This window comes from Protopterus annectens, chromosome 5.part0, assembly GCF_019279795.1.
Source record: "Protopterus annectens isolate FY-2018-M chromosome 5.part0, PAN1.0, whole genome shotgun sequence".
Taxonomy (NCBI): Eukaryota; Metazoa; Chordata; order Ceratodontiformes; family Protopteridae; genus Protopterus; species Protopterus annectens.
In genome coordinates, this window is record NC_056735.1 from 1,039,716,128 (window position 1) to 1,039,737,537 (window position 21,410).

Sequence of the window (21,410 nt, forward strand, 5' to 3'; positions counted from 1 at the left end):
CAAGCCTAACAAAATGCCCCCTTTCTCAAAAACCTTGCAATAACTAAAGCATTAAACAGATGTACTCTGTCAAATACCTAGGTATCACAGTTAACCCAAGGCTTCCTATGTTTTTTCTTTTCAATTACATAAAATACAATTTTTTTCTACCATGTACACCTATCAGAATGTTTCCCGTTTCTTTTTTCCAGGATACTGAACTGTTATAATCAAATATATCTTATAGCCCAACTGCATAAGGTTAACCTGAAGGAATTACAAATGCTCTCTAATATCATAAGCTGCTTTATTCTACTTTTACATTCCACTGTGCCATTTGGCTTTTTGTAAAAGAACATGTATAGATCCTCCTCAGCCTTAATCAAAAGGCACTTTATAATGTCTCACCCCCATGCCCCACCCCCTATCCCCTGCCAGGCCATAGGTTAGTTGCATAGAACACACTATTCAAACTACAATCCACTATTACTACTACCATATCCACAATTCATCATGGTCTACCAATTCTCAGAACAAATCTCTGGGGTTCCCTTCTAATGAACATTGCTAACTACTCCTTCTGCAGCAAATTCAGAAGTATTACAACTGACTACCTAAAGAAATGGATTGCCTGACATTGCTTTAATGTGCTCACAGTCAGTTGCACATAGATCTCCTAACAATCTCTTATCTGTATATAACTACACTATTACACAGCCATGAAACTGTGTACTCTACTATTTCCCATTTGTTTTGTTTCCTACTATATGTCCTTGTCTAACCCAACATCTCTGTTTTTCTGATTAAAAAGCATAAGTGAAAGAAACACCTCAAGCAATCAACAGCTATATTCTTTTGTCTTGCATCTGTTATTACTGGATATGTGCAATTAAAAAAAAACAAAGTAAATGCAATATAATGTTTCACACTTTTACTCCTTGGCAAATGTATTTTGTTGCAAATATTGTTATGTCTGCTGTATAACTATCTGACTTAATTTACTTTTATTAATCCTTTATTTCATTTTATTTATGGGCAGTGCCTGAAATCATTGTTCTGTGATCAATTCACTACACCACTATACAAACAAATAAACAAACAAAAATGTACAAATACATGGTCATACATATGCACTAGATGCTCAACTATAAAAATGAATAAATAAATGAATAAATAACTAGAGTTTGCAACCTATTGCCTTTTAAGAGGTTGACTGTCATAACCCATCATGGTATTTTCTACATCCAATGTATGTGTCAAGATTATTTATGGAAAGGTTAATGAAGGACTTTTTCTCCTTGCAATAGAGCATACTATGCTACTTTTTCCTACCTATACCTTACCTAGTTTTAGATTTGCCAGTCAGGTGCTCTTTTGCAAAAGGGATCTAATACTCCAAGCCACCCAGCTAATAAGCAAATAAACAAACAAATTGCATCAAAAGATGTGCAAAGATTATAGAATACTGAGTTTTATTCTATAAGGTGTTATAGAACGAGTACCAGTAGGATTGAAAGGGAAGGCTTACAAGAGGGAACGAGACCAGCTATATTATATGAGTTGAAGATGGTGGCATTGACAATAAGGCAGGAGTCAGAGGTGGAGTTTGCAGAGTTAAAGATGTTAAGATTTGCACTGAGTGTGACGAGGATGGACAGGATTAGGAATCAGTATATTAGAGAGTGAGCTCAGGTTCGAAGGTTTCTAGGCAAAGCCAGAGAGGCAAGATTGCATTGGTTTGGACATGTTCTGAGGAGGAATGCTGGGTATATTGAGCAAAGCATGCTAAGGATGGAGCTGCTAGGTAAGAGGAAAAGAGGAAGGCCTAAGATAAGGTTTATGGATGTGGTGAGAGAGGACATGCAGGTGGTTGGTGTGACAGAACAAGATGCAGAGGACAGGAGGAAATGGAAACAGATGATCCACTGTGTCGACCCCTAATGGGAACAGCCAAAAGAAGATTCTATAATGTGCCATATGTGTGAGGTACAAAGTGGTGTAACTATCTTCCTGGAGTATACATAGGTGCTCTTTACAATTAGATGGGCTGCAGAATATATATATCTGTCCTCTCAAACACACAAGGCTCAACATTTACATTGCCTCTAGATTTTAAATGATGGTTTCAGTTTTTATGATTTTGACATTTACTTCTTAATCTTAATTTATGTCCTTCCTTGCATATTCTAATGATATTGCACTTGATACATACAGCATGGCAATAATTTCCTTAACAGGAATAGTGGTAAATAGCACGGAAAGGCCAATTTATGCAATATGCACTTTCCTCTTCTCATGTGCTTTTGTCATACCTTCAAAGATGATGAAACTTACCAAAGGTAAGCCCAACAACATCAATGAACAACATTGGAGTTTTAGGCACACCAGATATACCAGTGCTTGTTATTTTAGTTACAGAATTGCGCATTTAAAACTTTGACAGTATAGATACTCACTTTATATCAAATTCAGAAACAGGGCATTGACTTTGACTTTCCTGGTATTCATAATTTTAGAAAAGCAACACTCACGAAAGCAGCAAATCTGCCTTCAACAACAATAAAAATATTGTCACTACTGTTTATTTGAAGTATAGCTTACACCTGATGTCTCAGCTATTTTCACTGTGAAATGCTGTTATGAACTAAAGAAGTTCTGTATGGAAAAATATGTTAAGCACCTTATTGTGTTGGAAAAGTAAACCTACATAGTGGAGAATCATTAGAAATGAGTTCAGTTTACAGGAGCTGCCCTAGGATTGGTGTGCTCTCTCTGATCTCTGGAGTGAATCCAAATGAAATCCAAGGGATCCTTTGAAATCCACAGAAAAATAAGTATTTTTATTCACTGTACTGCATTTTAAACCATACTGCAGTGGTGGTGCTGCAGTAGCGTTGTTGCCTCACAGTTAGACGTTGCCCGTTCGATTCTCAGTTAGAGCGTCTTCTGTGTGGCGACATGCATGAATGGGCGTTCCTTCATTGAAGGCTGTGCGTTAGGCCTGGCAAGCCAGCACATAAAACTCTACTGCCAATCATTAGTGGGCCGGAGTTCCGCTGTGGCGACCCCTAACCGAGAAAAGCCGAAAGACACAAACAAATTGCATTTTAAACCATATATTACTGAATTGCCACCTACTTTAAACTGCTTTTAGCCATTTTAACTGTTTTGCTGTTTCATTGTTTCAACTGTTTGCTGTTTGAGACTGTTTTTCCTGCACTTTGTATTTCTAGTATTTGTATATTTTATAGCATAGGCTCGAGTCACATTTGCTGAATCTAGACTGTTTGGCATTATCTGAGCATTAAAACCAGTCATTATACATTTGAGGGCCGCCTGCACTCTTGTGGCAGAAGAGTGTCACAAATGACCCATTGGAATAAGGCTCAGTATTAAGCATTTCCATTGGCCAGCTTGTTTGAAAGTTGCTTAACTTAGCTTGTATTTAGGCAACACATTTGCAAGCACCTGTGCTCCGTTTACAGGAGCTGCTCTAGGATTGGAGTGCTCTCTGATTTCTAGAGTGAATCCAAATTAAATCCAAGGCATCCTTTGAAATCTGCAGAAAAGTAAGCATTTTTATTCACTCTACAGTACTTATAAACTGTGTATTACTGAAATGCTGCCTACTTTTAACTGTCTTTAGTCATTTTAATTGTTTTGCTGTTTCACTGTTTCAAATGTTTGCTGTTTGAGACTGTTTTTCTTACACTTTGTATTTTCTAGTACTTGTGCATTTTATAGCAAAAACTAGATTCAGATTTGCTGAATCTAGACTGCTTGGCATTATCTGAGCACTAAAATCAGCCATCTTACATTAAGATGGACCCTGCACTCTTGTGGCAGAAGAGTGTAGCAAAAGACCCATCTGAGTTGGAGATTGTTGGACTAGGGCTTAGTTTTGAGCTTTTCCATTTGTCAGCTTGTTTGAAAATTGCTTAACTTGTTTTGAAAAAGGATTCTCATAGTTGCTACATAAGCCCCATATTTGCACAGGTTTGCACATGTTTTGACAGAGCTCCACAGAGTCTGGTGACCAGCCAGTGCTCTACTATCTTCATCTGAGCAATCCAAGCCATCTGTTTGCCCATAGTGCACCTTCATGCAGCACCAGGCAGTGGAGGTAACCATTGGTGGTTATAGATGCAAAAGCTAAAGTAGATTTATTTTCCCATAGAAGCTGCCCGTGCCCCAACTGAGGAGTCCCTTAACTTGTGTTTAGCTGCTCTGAGAGCACCTCATCCGGGATTTTTACAGCATTTGCCACTTTAACTGAAATCTCCTAATTCCTAATAGTCTAATAGTTTCATACCTCTTGACAGCCCCAGTAATACAGACCCAGCATTAATCCTCCAATTAAACCACATCCATCCTCATTAAAGTAAGGAAATTTACACCTAGTATTATGGATGGCCAGTTCTCCTCCATTTCTTCTGCCAGTGTGATTGGTATGGGAATACTGAGGCAGTGTAGTAATTGCCTCATGTTCTCCGACAACCCACTACTCTTAAACCACTCAAGCTAAATTTGTGAGAGATGCGTATGCACTAAGAATTTGGAATCCTTTCTCTCTCATTCACAGAACAGTGAAACTGAGCAGGTTGTCAGCCCACATACTACACCTCCTGCACAAACCACACTGTCAACACATAAACCATCATAAGTGGAGGTACTCGCCAGAAATTTACCTAAACACCAGATACCTTTGAAGACAAACCTAAACCAAAGAATGAACCTGGATGCCACTGTTCAGCAAAACAATAAAGCCATGGAGAGAAATGTAGGCAGACTTCCGTTTAATAGTAAGAGCTACAAAACAACAAAACACATAAACGTATTCAACACTTCGTTTTTGTTTCTAGCACTTCCTCAGATGTGGGCTGTCACAAACCAATCCACCACAAATAGTAAAATATCATGACATCACTAATCAATTAACCAATAGTATTGTTTAAAAAAACGTTAAAATGTTTTAAAATATTATTCTCTCCGTGGCTTTATTGTTTTGCTAAACAGTGGCATCCAGGTTCATTCTTTGGTTTATTTGTGCAATTTTTCCTTGTTCGCCTGCTTTTTGGATTTATTTGAACACAAACATGCTACACCTAATACAGTACCTATAGTACTCAATACACATAAAACCGCAAGCACAAGTGTCTCACCAAACAACACACCAAAGAATAACTAAACCAAATTTTTTGGTCATAAGTGACTCTTTAGTGAGACACAGAGATGCCCCACTCACCAGGCTGGACAAGGAGAAGATTACAATCAGCTGTCTGTCAGGTGCCAGGATCTGCCAGATCACACATGCACTCAAGTCTCTCCACAACAAATACTGTTATGATTCCATCATAGTTCATGTTGGTTTGAATGGCATGAAATATATCTCATTGGATTATATGAAGAGAGACATGACTGAGTTCTCTGAATATCTTTCTTAGGCAGGTATGTCCCTAGTCATGAGCAGCAGACTACCTTCACCTAAAATGATACCATACTGTAAACAAAAAGTGATTGAGTTTAACAATTGGTTTAGTTTCGGGTGTCATTCTAAGGGGATCTAGCGCCTGTCAGCCTGGGATGACATGGTAGATAGACCACGCTGCTTTGCCAGAAATGGTCTTCATTTGACATATCTGAGATTTTGGTTACTGGCTAAGGCTCTTGCCTCCCCCATAGTGCCTTTTTTAGGCAATGTTACAATAGAAACATTTCTGACATAAAAATATCTTCAAAAAGCAACCTCAAGGTTATGTTGCTAAACATTGGGGTGCTAAACCTAAAACTTCACTCACTAGAAACAGCCCTCATCTGAGAAGATGCTGCAATCTGTGCAGTCAAGAGACTTGGTTTAAGGCCACAGTCAAGAGACTTGGTTTAAGGCCAAGGAAAGCACTCTGGCCATACTGGGTAATAATGCCTTCCACACAATCAGACCACAAACTGAAAGTGCGAGAACTAAAGGACGTGGAGTATCAATACTCGTCAAAGATAAATATACCTCTAGATTGGTTAAACAAAATGATTCCCTTGAACTAATCCAGGTCCAATTGACTGTATGTAAGACACCTCTTCAAGTTATTACCAGTTATTGAACCCCCTCCATGAACCAGGATACCCACACTGCATACTTGGAACTTCCTGAATCACTCCAGACACCCCATGTGTGCAACTCTCCATAGTGAGGTCTGATTGTAAATAAGTCTCATTAGAAGTAACAGTAACATCTGACCCCCATTAGCATCAACTAGACTAAAAAACTTCTCCTTAGAATAAAACCAATTACAAACTAATACATGCCAGCATTAATAGCTTAATAGCCCCTGTCCTCAGTGATGGGATTGACACCTACACTGAGATTTACACCAATGCCTTGTATAAACATCCATATAAGTGCATTGAGTCAGCCATAACTTATGGGATCAATACAAAATCCTCAAAGAAAGAACAAGCCTGCCTGGTGGACATCCGCCATTAACAGGTTATACAATAAGATGAAGAAATTGCTGTCCAAGAGCATGATGGAATGGTCTCTGAACTGGAAGTAGCTTCTCCTTGGCTAAAACAAACAAATAAGACACCTCATAGGGCATTCTAAAGCTAACTATGAATCCAAATTAGCCTCCTTTGCTAAGGATAACCATAAAGCCATCTTTAGCTATGTCAGAAACCTTAAAGGAAAAACCCAGATCTGCACAGAACTGGTTGTTAATGGCACCACATATACTGAACCCACAGAAGTAGCTAACCTGCTAGCTGACAGGTTCAATGAAAGCTCCTCCCTCCTGTCCCCACCACACATCCCCCAAAGCATCCCTATGACCTGCCCTCCACTTAGTACCTCTAAGGAGCAGGTCACAAATGCTCTCACCAAAGCCAAAAATACAGCCTCTACGGGACCTGTTAATATCCCAGGCTACTTTCTAAATTTATTAAAACAGGAACTAGCTGCACTGTTGGGTACTCTTTTTAACCATAGTCTAAGCACTGGCTTTGTACATGTTGAATGGAAAACAGCAACTGCCATTCCATTACATAATAGGCACCTCCACAGACCCTGGGAACCATAGACCCATAAGCCTGACCAGCCTATTCTGCAGGCTATGGAAAAAATAATCATTGACCTTATCAACAAATATATAGGAGACCTCAAAATGCTCAAACAAACACAGTTTGGCTTAATTAAAGGGAAACCCTGCTTCTTCAACTTGGTAGACTTCTTTGAGACAATCAGCAAATCTCTGGACAATGGCAAATCCATGCATAGAGCCTACCTGGACCTCACCAAGGCTTTAGACACCATTCCCCACTCAGGCATCATTGATAAACTGACCCTGCTGGAGATCAACCCACATATTATCAGGTGGGTTGCAACCTGGCTCACTGATAGAATGCACACAGTCAAAATAACTGACTCTGCCTCTACCAGCAGTCCTGTAACCAGAGGGGCCCCTATTGTTTGGAATCTACTTCTCAGATGTACAGGCTAAAACAAAAGGCCTATGTCTGACAAAGTTTTCTGATGATTGCAAACTGGGTGCAGTCATGGAGTTCCCAAACAATGTCAACATCCTACAAGAGACTTACACAGACAAATGACTAGTGCCAAAGTCATGGGCTAAAACTCAATGCAAAACAATGCATTATCATTCCCTTCGGTAAGGGTGATGTCCCTGCAGATTACCATATTATTAACAACACCCTAAGCATGCAATCACTTGTGAGAGATTTGGGCACACAGGTTGACAGCAACCTTTCTTTTGACCACTACGTCTCCACAGTGGTAAGAAAGGCTTTCAACACCACCTACCTCATAAGTAAAAGTGTTGCATCCAGTACAAAAAAAGTTATAACCCCCCACTCCTCAGGTCAATAATAGAGTACAATGCTACCTTTGGTATGTACCTTACCATTCACATGCAGCAACTGGAAAGACATCAAAGGTTTCTTACAAAGAAAATTCAGGGTCTTTAGCATATGCCATACATTGATAGACTGAAATCACTGTCACTATAAACTGTGTCTTATAGACTATTCAGAGATTACCTCTGCCTTGCATATAAAGCAATCTCATATCCTGCTCTAATGGAAATACTGCACATTTGTAAATCGAATGGTATAAGATAAACTCATTCTAGGGAACTCAACCTAGTATGTGACATCAACAGGACCTGCTGGAGGACAGATATGTCTCAAAGTGGTTACCTCTCCTCTGGAACAAACTTCCAGTTCAGGTGAAGCAGAGCCACTCACTGACCCTATTTAACCATAATTTGGATGAGAAACCACAAATTCACCCTAGGAGTTTCACCTGTGTCCTTAGACAGGGGCAATAGTTGTTGATTTAATTCTGTTTAATACATCGATATTCTTGGGAAAGGGGGTTGTACTTAGGTTTTTAAGGGCCCTAGGGCCATTAGCCTAGTAACCTCCTATGATCCTATGATCCTATGATTAATCCTATATCTGTTATTTTAATAATCAAGATAACTATACTGAGTATTCAACAGCAGTGAGCAGACATGTTAGTAAAAAATATGTTACTAAAAGCAGTAATTAAGTGCATAATTAAAAGTAAAGCAGCATAAATATAATTCTTTTCAGGGGAGGGCTATGCTCCCATGGGGACATAGTCCCCACATGTCTACTAACTAAATATACTAACTTTAGGATTGCACTACCTTATAGTAAAAAGAATACTTACTTAGATTTGCTAGAAAATACTGCGGTGGTGGTGAGGTAGCGTTGTCGCCTCACAGTTAGATGTTGCCCGTTCGATTCTCAATTAGAGTGTCTTCTGTGTGGCGACATGCGTGAATAGGCGTTCCTTTGTTGAAGGTTGTGCTTTAGGCCCGACAAGCCAGCACGTCAAAATCTACTGCCGATCATTAGTGGACCGGAGTTCCTCTGTGGCGACCCCTAACCGGGAAAAGCCGAAAGAAACAAACTTAGATTTGCTAGAAAATCAAGTACAGCCTGTACCACCACAATAGTGTGAAGTTAAATTTAGAATATTTGGTAAAAAAGGAAGTTGAGGCATATCACTTTTACTAGGGATGTAAGGGGAAGCACAACCCTCTTTCCCCAAATAACGCCTTAATATCGTCATGTTTTTAGTTTTATTGTCATGCTTCAAAGTTTGATTTATAGCTCAGTGCTACACAGTTTTCTTTAATGTGTTGTTCTTGACATTTACAGTTATGGAATTGAAATAGATAAAGCTTGCACTTTTGGCAAGCGCCTTATGGTTTCATATCTGAGAGAACTAGACCTCCTGTGTCTTTTTGTACCTGTCCCATTATGAGTAGTTACATGACTATCTAGAGTAGCATTCCTGCTGGGTCAGCAGAAACACTGTAGGCATGGAGAACAGGTCAGAAGAGATATATTGCCTTGGACTTCAGTAAGCCAAACATCTCTATAACGAATAATAAATTGTATCAAATGACTGCTTGGAAATATGTTTTCCGAGAAAGTGATATCTAAAAAATGTTGGCTTAAAATGTACCTTCCAGACATTGGTTTTTGCATGGAATAAGTGAAAATCAAGACTCTGTACATTCCAGCATATCATAGATTTATATGATTTTTGAAATGTGGTTATAGAAGCAAGTATCATTAAATATATTTTAGCGGTCCATTATGGTCCATTAAAACATATTTTCTAGCTGAACTGTATATACTGCAAACCGTGTTAGCTGAAATATTTCTACAGTTACTTTTTGGCAAAGGATGTAGATTGGTTTCTTAAATAACTTTTGTAACAAATACCTACTTACTAAGCAAGCTGAATGAAAACACCATACTTTTTATAAAAAAATATAAGCTAGTTTTAACAGCAGCTATGAAATTCAATAAGTCTAACAATACTACATTTGTTACAGTAATGCTCCACTAGTCAATATTCATCCAGTTATCATAGTTAAGTAAAAGTCAAAATGTTCACGTCTGTTTGACAGTATATAACACACATAATGAGGGCACATTTTGTTTCTGAATGCTTGCTTAAAAAGATGCTGCCTGTATTAAAAGGGATAACGGTCAGTTATATCTGAAGCATTATATCATAATATATTATATTATAATATTATATATTATATTATTATTATATTATATTAATTATATTATATATTATATTATTTAATTATTATATTATATTATTATATTATATTATATCCGGGAATCATCTCTGTGTCACTGCTGGACAGAGGCACAACAAACTAATGGGCACAGTATTTTTTCATATAAGGGGTGGCGTAAGCCACAAAAATTTGGGCTAGGCTTATAAATGCCTTAGGGCAGATAGCCTAGTATAAACCTATGAACCTATGAACCTATATATCAACAATGTAATTTTAAGTTTGACATAGTTTTTTGGACAGCTGTTTTACAGAAAGAATGGTCACTAATGCCAGTGTAGCTTTCAGCATTTATGGATGATGTAAATTGCTCTAGATATAAATAAATTTGACCGTGGCATATTGTGTCATTGTGCTAGAGATGGCTGGAATTTGACATCTCTATAATTCTTGTTTTCTTCATACATCAAACAACAGACAGGTCAAATTTTATGACAGTTGTTGAAAAAAATCACTGCACAATTGTTTTTAAGTGCTTTTTTGGTAGTTACAATTACTGAAAGGGTTACAACCTAATACAGACTCATCAAAAGTGTTCATTACATTTATTTCCACCAAAACAGGGTATGCATGTTTTAATAAGAAGAAGTAAGAAAAAGGTTATATTATATAAGCTGCAGATAATATCACTCGGAACTACCACAACAAAGTATTTTTACAAAAGCAACCACCACTAATGCCACAGCAGAATCAGTAATTCAAGAAATGCACATTCAAAGAAAGTCATAAATGATTGCTCATTCAAAAAACCTCTCAGTCCCCAGCAAAGAAAGACACCACTCATTCATGAGCAAGCCAAAACAAAAACCAATCATCAATCAATAAATAATGAGTTTGTAAAATTGTCAAGATCTACAACACTAAGAGTAGAATGTTTTCGGTGATGGCAGATCATAGTTTGGTGCCAGTCCAGTCACTCATTTACTTCATAAGCATCTCTTATAGCTACTGTTTGCACACCCTTTTCTTTATACTTCTCATCTGAAGGTACTAACTCCTGAGTAATATCACACACAGGTCATTCATATATTACATACTAGGGGCAGATGGCAAAATTTAAGCAGGACTAATGCAAACAGCATTTGATTTTATTTTTTTTTTCATTTACTCACTGTAGTGTATGGTGATCTGCATGGATCAAGTCCAATTGTGAACTAGAAAGTAAAACAACAATAAAGCTATTTAATATACAACTTACCAAGATGCAATGAAATATGAGACAATTCAGCATAAATTAACACCAAGACAAGATTCAAATGATTCTACATCATGTCAGTTATTGTACTGGCAGTTCCTTTTTAAACTTTAGAGGACTCAGTTCATTGAAATCAACTTGTGAGAAACTGAAAAAAAAATAATAAATGAATAAACTAAAGTGTTTTTTTGAAAGGAAGCCCTCTGTACCCCCTCCCCCATGTAGATGACAAGCCCACCACATTTCTGATGCTTCATAAACCAGCTCCTCAGTTGTGCAATCACATAGGAAAAGAAAAATCTATAACAAAGCAATCAGTTCTGGTATGTGATTAGTAGCTATGATGACAGTGATTACCTGTATTGAAAAACTGATGAAGTCCCATTTAGGGATAAAAGTGCTTATCAGGAATTAAAGGTGAGTAATTCCGATGACTAAGCCTTTTGAGTTTGTTTCTTCAATACCTTTATAGAAGAGAAAATAACATCTAACATTTGGACTGTTTATTATTGTTGCTTAATATTGTAACATTTTAAGTGTTTTTATTTTTCATTTTTACAAATAACAAGGAAGTAAAGTCATTTCTTTACCTTAACTTTTTTGTAAGCTTCCTCCTTGTTCTCTGCTGTGATTTTTGAAAACCGCATTAAAATTGATCATCATTAGAGCAATGAACCTAGTTTATTGAGTTGTTATTCAGCAGGAACTTGACAACATATAGGGATGCCCTTCTTTGCTATAACTGGAAGCAACTACTTATTTTGACAGGTAAGTAGGCTGGAATACAGTTGCCTATTTTCATTTATGATTCAAATTACCTGAAGAAAAACTGAAGTAATACTAAGAGTGCACACTTTAACTGCCTATAAATTGACATATTTGTTATAAAATATATTTCCCAAGTATAAAATGCTGATCTTCTTTGTCTCAGCAAGAACATTTTCTTTCTGCAGAAGATGGAAACTGGAAATATTTTAATAACAAAGAAATTAAACAGAGGTGTTGCACTCCTAAGTGTGTTGTCTTTTTGATAAGATGTTAAACCGAGATCCCATCTGTTTGAGCACATGGTAACTCAGCTGGCACCTACTTCAAAGAGTAGGGGAAGTTTCTTGATGCCCTGGCTGAATTTCCTCTAGTTGAATAAATACAACATCAAGTCACCTCCTTGACAAGAGGCCAATAGCCTGATGAACTCACCCAGACTCTGATACAATTTGCTGTGAGGGAAAGTTTAGTTTGCTTTTGCTTTCTTGTATTTTGTATTATTTTATTGCCTTCTTTTATTTTGTATGTTGTGATTTGTTTTCTTTACACTATGCTTTACTTATATTCTGCTTTTAATTACATATTAAAACTAGGAAAGAGACCACAGCTGTGTCTCTTGTGAATCACACAGAAATTAGAACAGGTGAATTAAGGAGTCACACAAAAGACAGAATAGGTCATTTAATGTTAATTATATGTGAACTGAGAGTGGAGCTGGGAACTAAATCTTTTATTTAAGGGGCAGAATAAAACATTTCAAAGCTTTAGTGGAAAAGCTCACCCAGATTCTGCTACAACTTGCTGTGAGGGAAAAGTTACTTTCCTTTTGCTTTCTTTTTATTTTATATTACTTTATTGCCTTCTTCTATTTTCTATGTTGTGATCTGTTTTCTTTACAGCGTGTTTTACTTGTATTCTGCTTTTAATTGCATATTAAAACTAGGAAAGACACTACAGCTGAGACTCTTGTCAGTCACACAGAATTTATTCCCACCCACCCACTCTGGTGCTGTTGTGTTCTTAAACTCAACTGCCTCTCTAGTTTACTGCCCCTTATATTAATTTGACCGCATATTTCCTTCGATCTCTCTTTCATTGGCTGTTGTGAGTAAGCTCAAAATTATCATTTTGTGAAATCACTCCCCTTCAACTATTTAAATGTATCGGCCATCCCACTGTATTCCATATAACCAGAATACAAAGTGCCCACTCCCTTTCAATCTGTCTTTCTCTTTTAAAACTATTGGCTCTCCTCTTAGACAGCTAAAGCTTAAGTTGCCCCTCTTTCATATTTAACTGCTTAGTGCACACTCCAGTGCTTAGGATATTAACCATGTTTTCCATTTTATCTTTAAAATCTGCAACATCTATTGCAAGACCGCCAATTGCTGGAGACCAAGCATTCTGTCTCTCAGCACTTGTGACACCCCACCACTGGCCCAGTAATCAAGAAGCCTCAATTCTCACCACTGGCAACAGTGGGGGATATACACACTGGGAAGATGACAAGTCTACACACAGTAAAGTGCAATTTCCATTAAGAGCACACAGAGACCACAGTCAGTTTGGTGCTGGTTTCTCTCTCTTTCTCCAGGACCCTATAGGACTACCCAGTGGCCACAGCTATAGAGCTGAGATATCAGCTGAGTGACCAAGCCAAGGCCTACAGCACCCTCTCTGTCCAATCAGTTCTCCATGTCCCTGCCCAAGTAGCTGACACACACACACACACACACACACACACACACACACACACACACACACACACACACACACACACACACTTTGAGGTTTGAGTTTTACACACACACACACACACACACACACACACACACACACACACACACACGCACACACACACACACACACACACACACACACACACACGCACACACACGCACACACACACACACACACACACAAAATATCATTGTGTTTTCTTTATTTTGTTTCCATCTTTCTCTAAACATAGATTTTAGGCCACGCCTAGTTTGTCTTTTATTTTATGCTCACTAAACAGAAAATCACATTAAGTAAGCAAAAGATGACAGCTATTTGCTTTCTTTTTAGTCCATGTTTCATGGGATCATAATATGTTGCTGTGAGTGGTGGACTTTTTTTTTTTTTTTTACTGGACATCTGTACACTAATACTTTTTGCACAACGTTCATTCTCCAACAGGATAGCTATGTGCCCCTGAGATTCACAAACCTTAGCAGTACTGTAGTAAGAAGTTTTACATGTGCAGAGTGTTTTTGATTTAAAGACACACATAATGCAAGTGTTGCATGCTCAGCAGTAGAGTTGGCCACAGTATATGCTAATGGTTGTGCAAGCAAATGGTGAGTGACCATCATGATTAAAATGAGTGGTGCTGTTTATGTAAATGTGTTAAATCAGGACAGTGGAATGCTTCAGAAACATACAAAAAGTGCAGTGTGGTATGCTATCACTAACACTAATGACCACAGCTAAATCATAGTATAAATGTTGTATAGTAACAAAAATATGTTAGGGGCTACCACAGCATTAGATAACATGTATGTGCAAGAAGTTATTATTCCCACTATAAGGAATGGAGATGGGCAGTGCTGTCCCCAGAGGTGCTGATTCATCTGAATGCACTTCAAATTTCAGAGACTCTACTACAGTGACATTGTGGACTGATACTCTGTGGATAAGGATACCAAGCAGGACCTGCTGGACATGTTGGCCTCATCTACTGGAACATGGGAGTTGCAGCTTGCCCATTGCAGTGGACACCAAGATATGTGTGGCCTTACATACATTAGCTGAAGGGACCTCTCATTGACTAAGTGACACAATGTTTTTTTTTTCTATGCATCTACCTAAAGAATACTTCATCGGGTCCTCAGTGCTATACTGCAGAATGTGAGTGGATACATTTGATTTAAGTGCACCACAGAGCAGGAATTATATGATATAAGCTGTTTTTCTGAGGTACCAGTAGCCATAGACAGCATCCAGATTCAAATAAAGGCCTCACCTGGGAAAATGGAAAGAAGGTTTGTGAACTGGAAAGGGTATCGCTCCATTAACTGGCAGATGGTCTGTAGTGCACAAGGTATCATATACAATGTGTCAGTTGGCCCTTGTTTTTAAGAGGTGACTTTCCAGGAGCAGATTGTTGGTGATTACAGATATGCGCTGAAGCCCTGGTTGATGACACTTACCAGAACTAAACAGACCAGTGAAACAACTACACCATTTCAAAAACTAGGGTCAGGATGGAGCATATGTTTGGGGTGCTGATTGTGTATCTTTGTTGTCTGAATGCATTTGATGTTAGCATGCAGTATGACCCTGCCATGTATGCAAAAAAGATATTTTGAGTATGTGCAATGTTACATGATTTCATATTAGGAGACAGTTATAGTGAGGAGATGGGGAGGTAAATGCATCAGGAGCAGCCCCTATCACACCAGGGAGGGCACGGTGAGCCAGATGAGAAGTTGGTGGAGGATCTAGAAATAGGGGATGAATAGATGGAGATGGTCACAGTATGCTGAGGCACTGGAAAGAGGAATCAGCTTGCACACAGCTTTAGTCCATAGTAAAACATCTACATTACAGTGAAAGTTATGCATACAAATGCAGATTGTGCATAACCATGCATACACTGGCAACAATGTCCATCAGATATAGCCAACCTAAGTGACTATATACAGTTAGCAGGACACAGCAACATTTTCACAGGTGTAGCAAAATTAGGCAGTGTCTTTCACAAGGAAATGTGCACATTTTAAGGCCAATGAAATGTAAAAATGCACTTGTGTTTAAAGTCTGGGGAGTTTGGGGGCATTACTGTAAAAGTCTTTGTGCAGGGATCAGTATCACTGGATGTCTGACAGTGTGAATCACTGGAAGGCAGTGGTGATGGTGTGTGCCTCTTGGGACACAGCAGCAGCAGTAGTAGTAGCAGCTGTGCTGCAGCTTGATCTACTGGACATGTCCAGGGCATGCATCGTAGATGGATGAGTATCCCATGAAAGCACCTTTCTATGGGAACTGCATGTCCCATGATTTATATGGGTTGTACAATGAGCCTGGATAGATATTAAGGATACTGCATGTCACTGAAAAAGTCCATTAACAGGCATGCCACTGTTGTGACTGCCATTACCCTGGGCTTGTCCTATGCTGGGCGCAGTCACCTCCAAAATAGATATAGCTGTAGACGTGCTAGCATTGTGTAACTATGATCTATTCTAGGCCATCCACAATAATGACAGCCACCATTCATAGAGGGGAAGCAGATTCGCAGACAGTGCTTGATGCACAATACACAAGCATGAGAGGACATGGCAAGTACTAGTATATGATTTACTCTATTAAAACTATTACATGCACAGAGCCACTGGGCATGCACTCCTGGATGACATACTGCTTACCCTGCATTAGCAGTTCCAGCTCTGATATGACTGTGGTGTTAGTAGCCTGTGTCTACATAATAGCCCTAGGCATATATTGGGCCACAGCAGTTGAAACAGCTACTTTAGGGATATGGCAGTACCCATGTCCATGTCTCAAATGTGCACCAGTTCTTTTCCCCCATAGTGTGTAATCCCCTGCTCTTTGAGGCTTGATGAAGATACTGATGTTTGGTCTGTGGGAGTTATCACACTTCCATGACTGTGTTTGCCATAAAAAATGGGAAGAGCAGTCAAGCAAAGGATTTGGAAAAGCTGAACAAGTGAGCAAAAAGATGTCATTTCAAATTCATTCCAAACAAATGCAAAGCAAATGCACTTCAGCCACAGCATGGGTGGTGGAAAGCATCAAATGGGGAGTGTATAACTGATGGTAAGAGAGCCTGAAAAGGATCTGAAGGTGCAAATCACATCTGGATTGGACAATAAGGAGCAGAGTGAGAGAGCAGTCATAACAAATAGAATTGTGGGGCATATCCTTGGGGAAAATTCCTGAAGACAAAGAAGTAATACTTCTACAGGCAGGGCCTTTATCAGTTAACACTTGACCACTGTATGCAGTTCTGGAGGTCACATAAAGAAATGGATATTGGGATGCTGAAAGTAATTCAGTGAAAATCTACCCGAATTATCAATGGAGTGAAGGTTAATGAATATGATCAGACCTTACAGGTGGTAATATCTTCTTTCCTGAAACCATAAAAGACAGAAAGAAAGATATAATATATGTCTACAACATTACAATAGGGTAATATGAAGGGGTCATTTTGAACAGAAATAATAGGGAATGAGGACCACAGAAGCAGATGGCAAGGACTATCTAATCTCTGGATCTGTCAACATGCTTTTTGTTGGAGAAGGATGTAAAACCATGAAATTAACTATAGGAATGAATAGTGGAGAGGACCTCTGAAGAGTAATTCAAGTTGACATGAGTAGGTCGAAAAAATAGTAAGGGAGAAGAAGGGATGGGATAAGGGTTGAATTTTAAGGTACACAGAGCAGCAAACTTGGAAGGCATATTGTGTCCTTCTGCATTAAATAAATATAATAACATATCTAGCAACTAGCATTGATAAGCCTATAACTTGCTACTCTAGCTCCTAAACAGTCCATCACCCAAATGCAACCTAAATATCTCATATTTATCCCACTTTAATACTAATATCTATATGTTTATTCATATATATCCATATTTACAGCTGTTCCACTACAAATGCATATATGTTATATGTTCCATTTATGATTGTACCAGTGTGAATATATTATAGCTGTGTAACTGTACCATTGTAAATGCATTTTTTTCTTTTATTCTTTTATTCTGTACATTTTTTGTAACGTGAATCAGTTCAGTATGCTATTATTTATAATATTGTAATACTGCTCTGACATAGAGGACACTAATATTTAAATTGTCTGTATTCATTTACAATTTATCTTATATTATACTGTATCAATGGAACATTTCTCCCTAGGCCTCTGCTGAAAAGGTGTTATATCCCCAATCCGACTTCCTTCATCAACAGATGAAAAAATATATATCTAATTAATAAGTTAATGAAAGAATTAGGGTGTTGGTTTATATTTTTAACTTGCACATAAGGTAACATGCAAAGAGATCCAAGAACTCTTCTCAAATCTACCTTACATCAAACTGAGCTCTCTCCCCCTTGTAAGAAAAGCAGTTGTCCAAGATTAATCAAGCTTTTGAGGTACACTTAAAGAAACACACATGGGAGTCAAGACACCCTCCATAAAACTTTATTACATTATTCAGAGGCCCACAACTTTTCTGATTCACAGGCAGTAGATCAGGATTAAATAAGATGCCTCACACATGCCAGGTTTGTTTGTGTGTTTCGGCTTTTCCTGGTTAGGGGTTGCCACAGCGGAACTCCGGTCCGCTAATGATTGGCAGTAGATTTTTATGTGCTGGCTTGCTGGGCCTAACGCATAACCTTCAATGAAGAAATGCCCATTTACGCATGTCGACACACAGAAGACGCTCTAACTGAGAATCGAACAGGCAACGTCTAACTGTGAGGTGACAACGCTACCGTAGCACCACCACCGCAGTCCCTCACACATGCCAGGTGACCTTTTCTATTGATTCAGTGCTTGAAAACTCATTATTTGTGAATCAGTGAGGCCTTACTAATTTGTGACTCAATGAGGCCTTAATAATGGCACACTGCTACTTAATGTTTACTCACATGGTTAGACAGTCTCCTTGTCCTACTTTTTTCTTTTTCTTTTATCAAGTCAGTCAGGACATGCTTGTCCTATAAACTGTTCTAAACTGTTAATATTTAAACATATAACAATATTTCCTCTACTGTGCCTCTTTCCCATGGCTTTGGCTCTTTTTCTTTTAGTTTTTCTTCCAGTCCCAAAAATAACCATTACCACTGTGTAATTTTACATAAGTAAGATAAGAAACACAACCAAATTCATTGCTTGGGGTAGCAAAGAGGGCTTTTAGGGTCAGCATAATTGTTACAGTCTTAACCTCACAGGTTCAGGGTGCAAAGTTTTATTCTGACCTCTGATTATTGGCTAAGCTTCCAATATTCTTTAGACTGATAACCTAGTATTTATCCATGAACCTAAGATGTCCTTTCCCATATTTGATTTAAACAGATCTTCCTCTGGATAGTCTGCCTTGCACACAGTTTACTGCAAGTCTCATTGCCAGACTTAAGCATTGGCAGTATCTGATAGTAAACACAGCTTTTTTGCAGGCTTTTGCTGCTATATAGATATTAGCTATGAACAGTTAGAGATCACAGGATGTACAAACAAATGATGAAGAAAGATACCAATAAAAAATTCCAGCTGCTTTATGTGCCCATCACAACTCATCACTTTACTAACCTATCCATACCCAAGTACAGATAGGCATTCTGAGCATGAGTTGCAAGAAAGTCAGAGGTCATTACTTTAAGAACTGTTATCTATTTTTGTAAATCCCATTTAGTTATGATTTTTTGCCTCATATTTGATTTGAGAAAAATAAAGTATAAAAACTAATAAAAGCTGACTGCATATACAATTTAAAACAATGCAGACACAATTCTCACACGTGAAACAGTGAGGAATTTATATAAAATAAAACTGCAACAATTAGTTGCTAGATGTGTTGCTTACATTGAAATGTCTGTTTCTTTGAAGCTGCTTTGAACTCTAAAAACATGTGGTGAGAGGTGGTTCTAGTTTTCATTATTCAAATATAACAAGAGAGTAGTAATTGGGATTTCTGTAACTGTGTATTGCCAAATATTCTGATCTATGCTATGGTAATTGTAATTTAGAGAAGCCCAGATTATTTTCTGTCATTTCCCAGTAAACGTGAAGTTAACATGACCAAGAAAAACACTCAAAACCTAACAGTACTGGAACACTTCAAAAAGATAATTTGCAAAACAACTCCATTTAACTAAACACTGTAGCTATCACATACTAGAAGACTTTAGACTTGCTGGTTTGGAATTCTAGTATTTTAAAGTGAATAATGAGGAACTACTGAAAACCTATATCACTATGCAATTCAGTTCTCTATTGCCTATGCCAAAAGATTTTGAAATGCACCATATAATCTGGAAAATAAATTGTCATTCATTATTTTGCACTGTGATTTAAATTGCATAACAATGAGAACAATTATATTGAGATTCCTGGTCCTGAAGTATTTCCCATTAGACATTGTGTAACATCCCTTAAAGGTCGTTCAGGAGAACAAATCAAGAACTGTCTTTTCATTTGAAAATTTGTTTATAAGTAACACATCCTTTATTAAATGATGATGTGCATTTATTTCAAGGAAATGTTTGTTTGATTTTTAGCAAATATTATTTGGTTAAAACCACACAGTCTTAAAGGCACTTCTGGAAATGAGCTTAGTCAACTGTCTCAGAAGCAAAGTAGCAGGTAATTCTCTTGCTTTACCAATGACCAAGTTCAGGTAGTAGTCCTGGGCATGCTGGGCCAGCTGGGCACAAAGAAGAGTGTCAAGGTTTTTGCTTTCTCCCCTTTCAGTGAGTATAGTGTCTCAGGCTTGTGCTTTCCATCAGCGGATGTCCAGTGTAGTTCAGGGATTCCGCATGCCTACCACATTTATCACTCCAACTACCTGACTTACTAACACCTGTTATATATACCACATTTATCACTCCAACTACCTGACTTACTAACACCTGTTATATATACCACATTTATCACTCCAACTACCTGACTTACTAACACCTGTTATATATACCACACTTATCACTCCAACTACCTCACTTATTAACACCTATTCTATATACCACATTTATCACTCCAACTACCTGACTTACTAACACCTGTTATATATACCACACTTATCACTCCAACTACCTCACTTACTAACACCTGTTCTATATACCACACTTATCACTCCAACTACCTCACTTACTAACACCTGTTCTATATACCACACATCACTCCAACTACCTGACTTACTAATACCTGTTATATATACCACACTTATCACTCCAACTACCTCACTTGCCAACACCTGTTCTATATACCACACTTATCACTCCAACCACCTGACTTACTAACACCTGTTATATATACCACATTTATCACTCCAACCACCTGACTTACTAACACCTGTTATATATACCACACTTATCACTCCAGCTACCTGACTTACTAACACCTGTTATATATACCACACTTATCAACACCTGTTATATATACCACACTTATCACTCCAGCTACCTGACTTACTAACACCTGTTATATATACCACACTTATCACTCCAACTACCTGACTTACTAACACCTGTTATATATACCACACTTATCACTCTAACTACCTGACTTACAAACACCTGTTATATATACACTCTA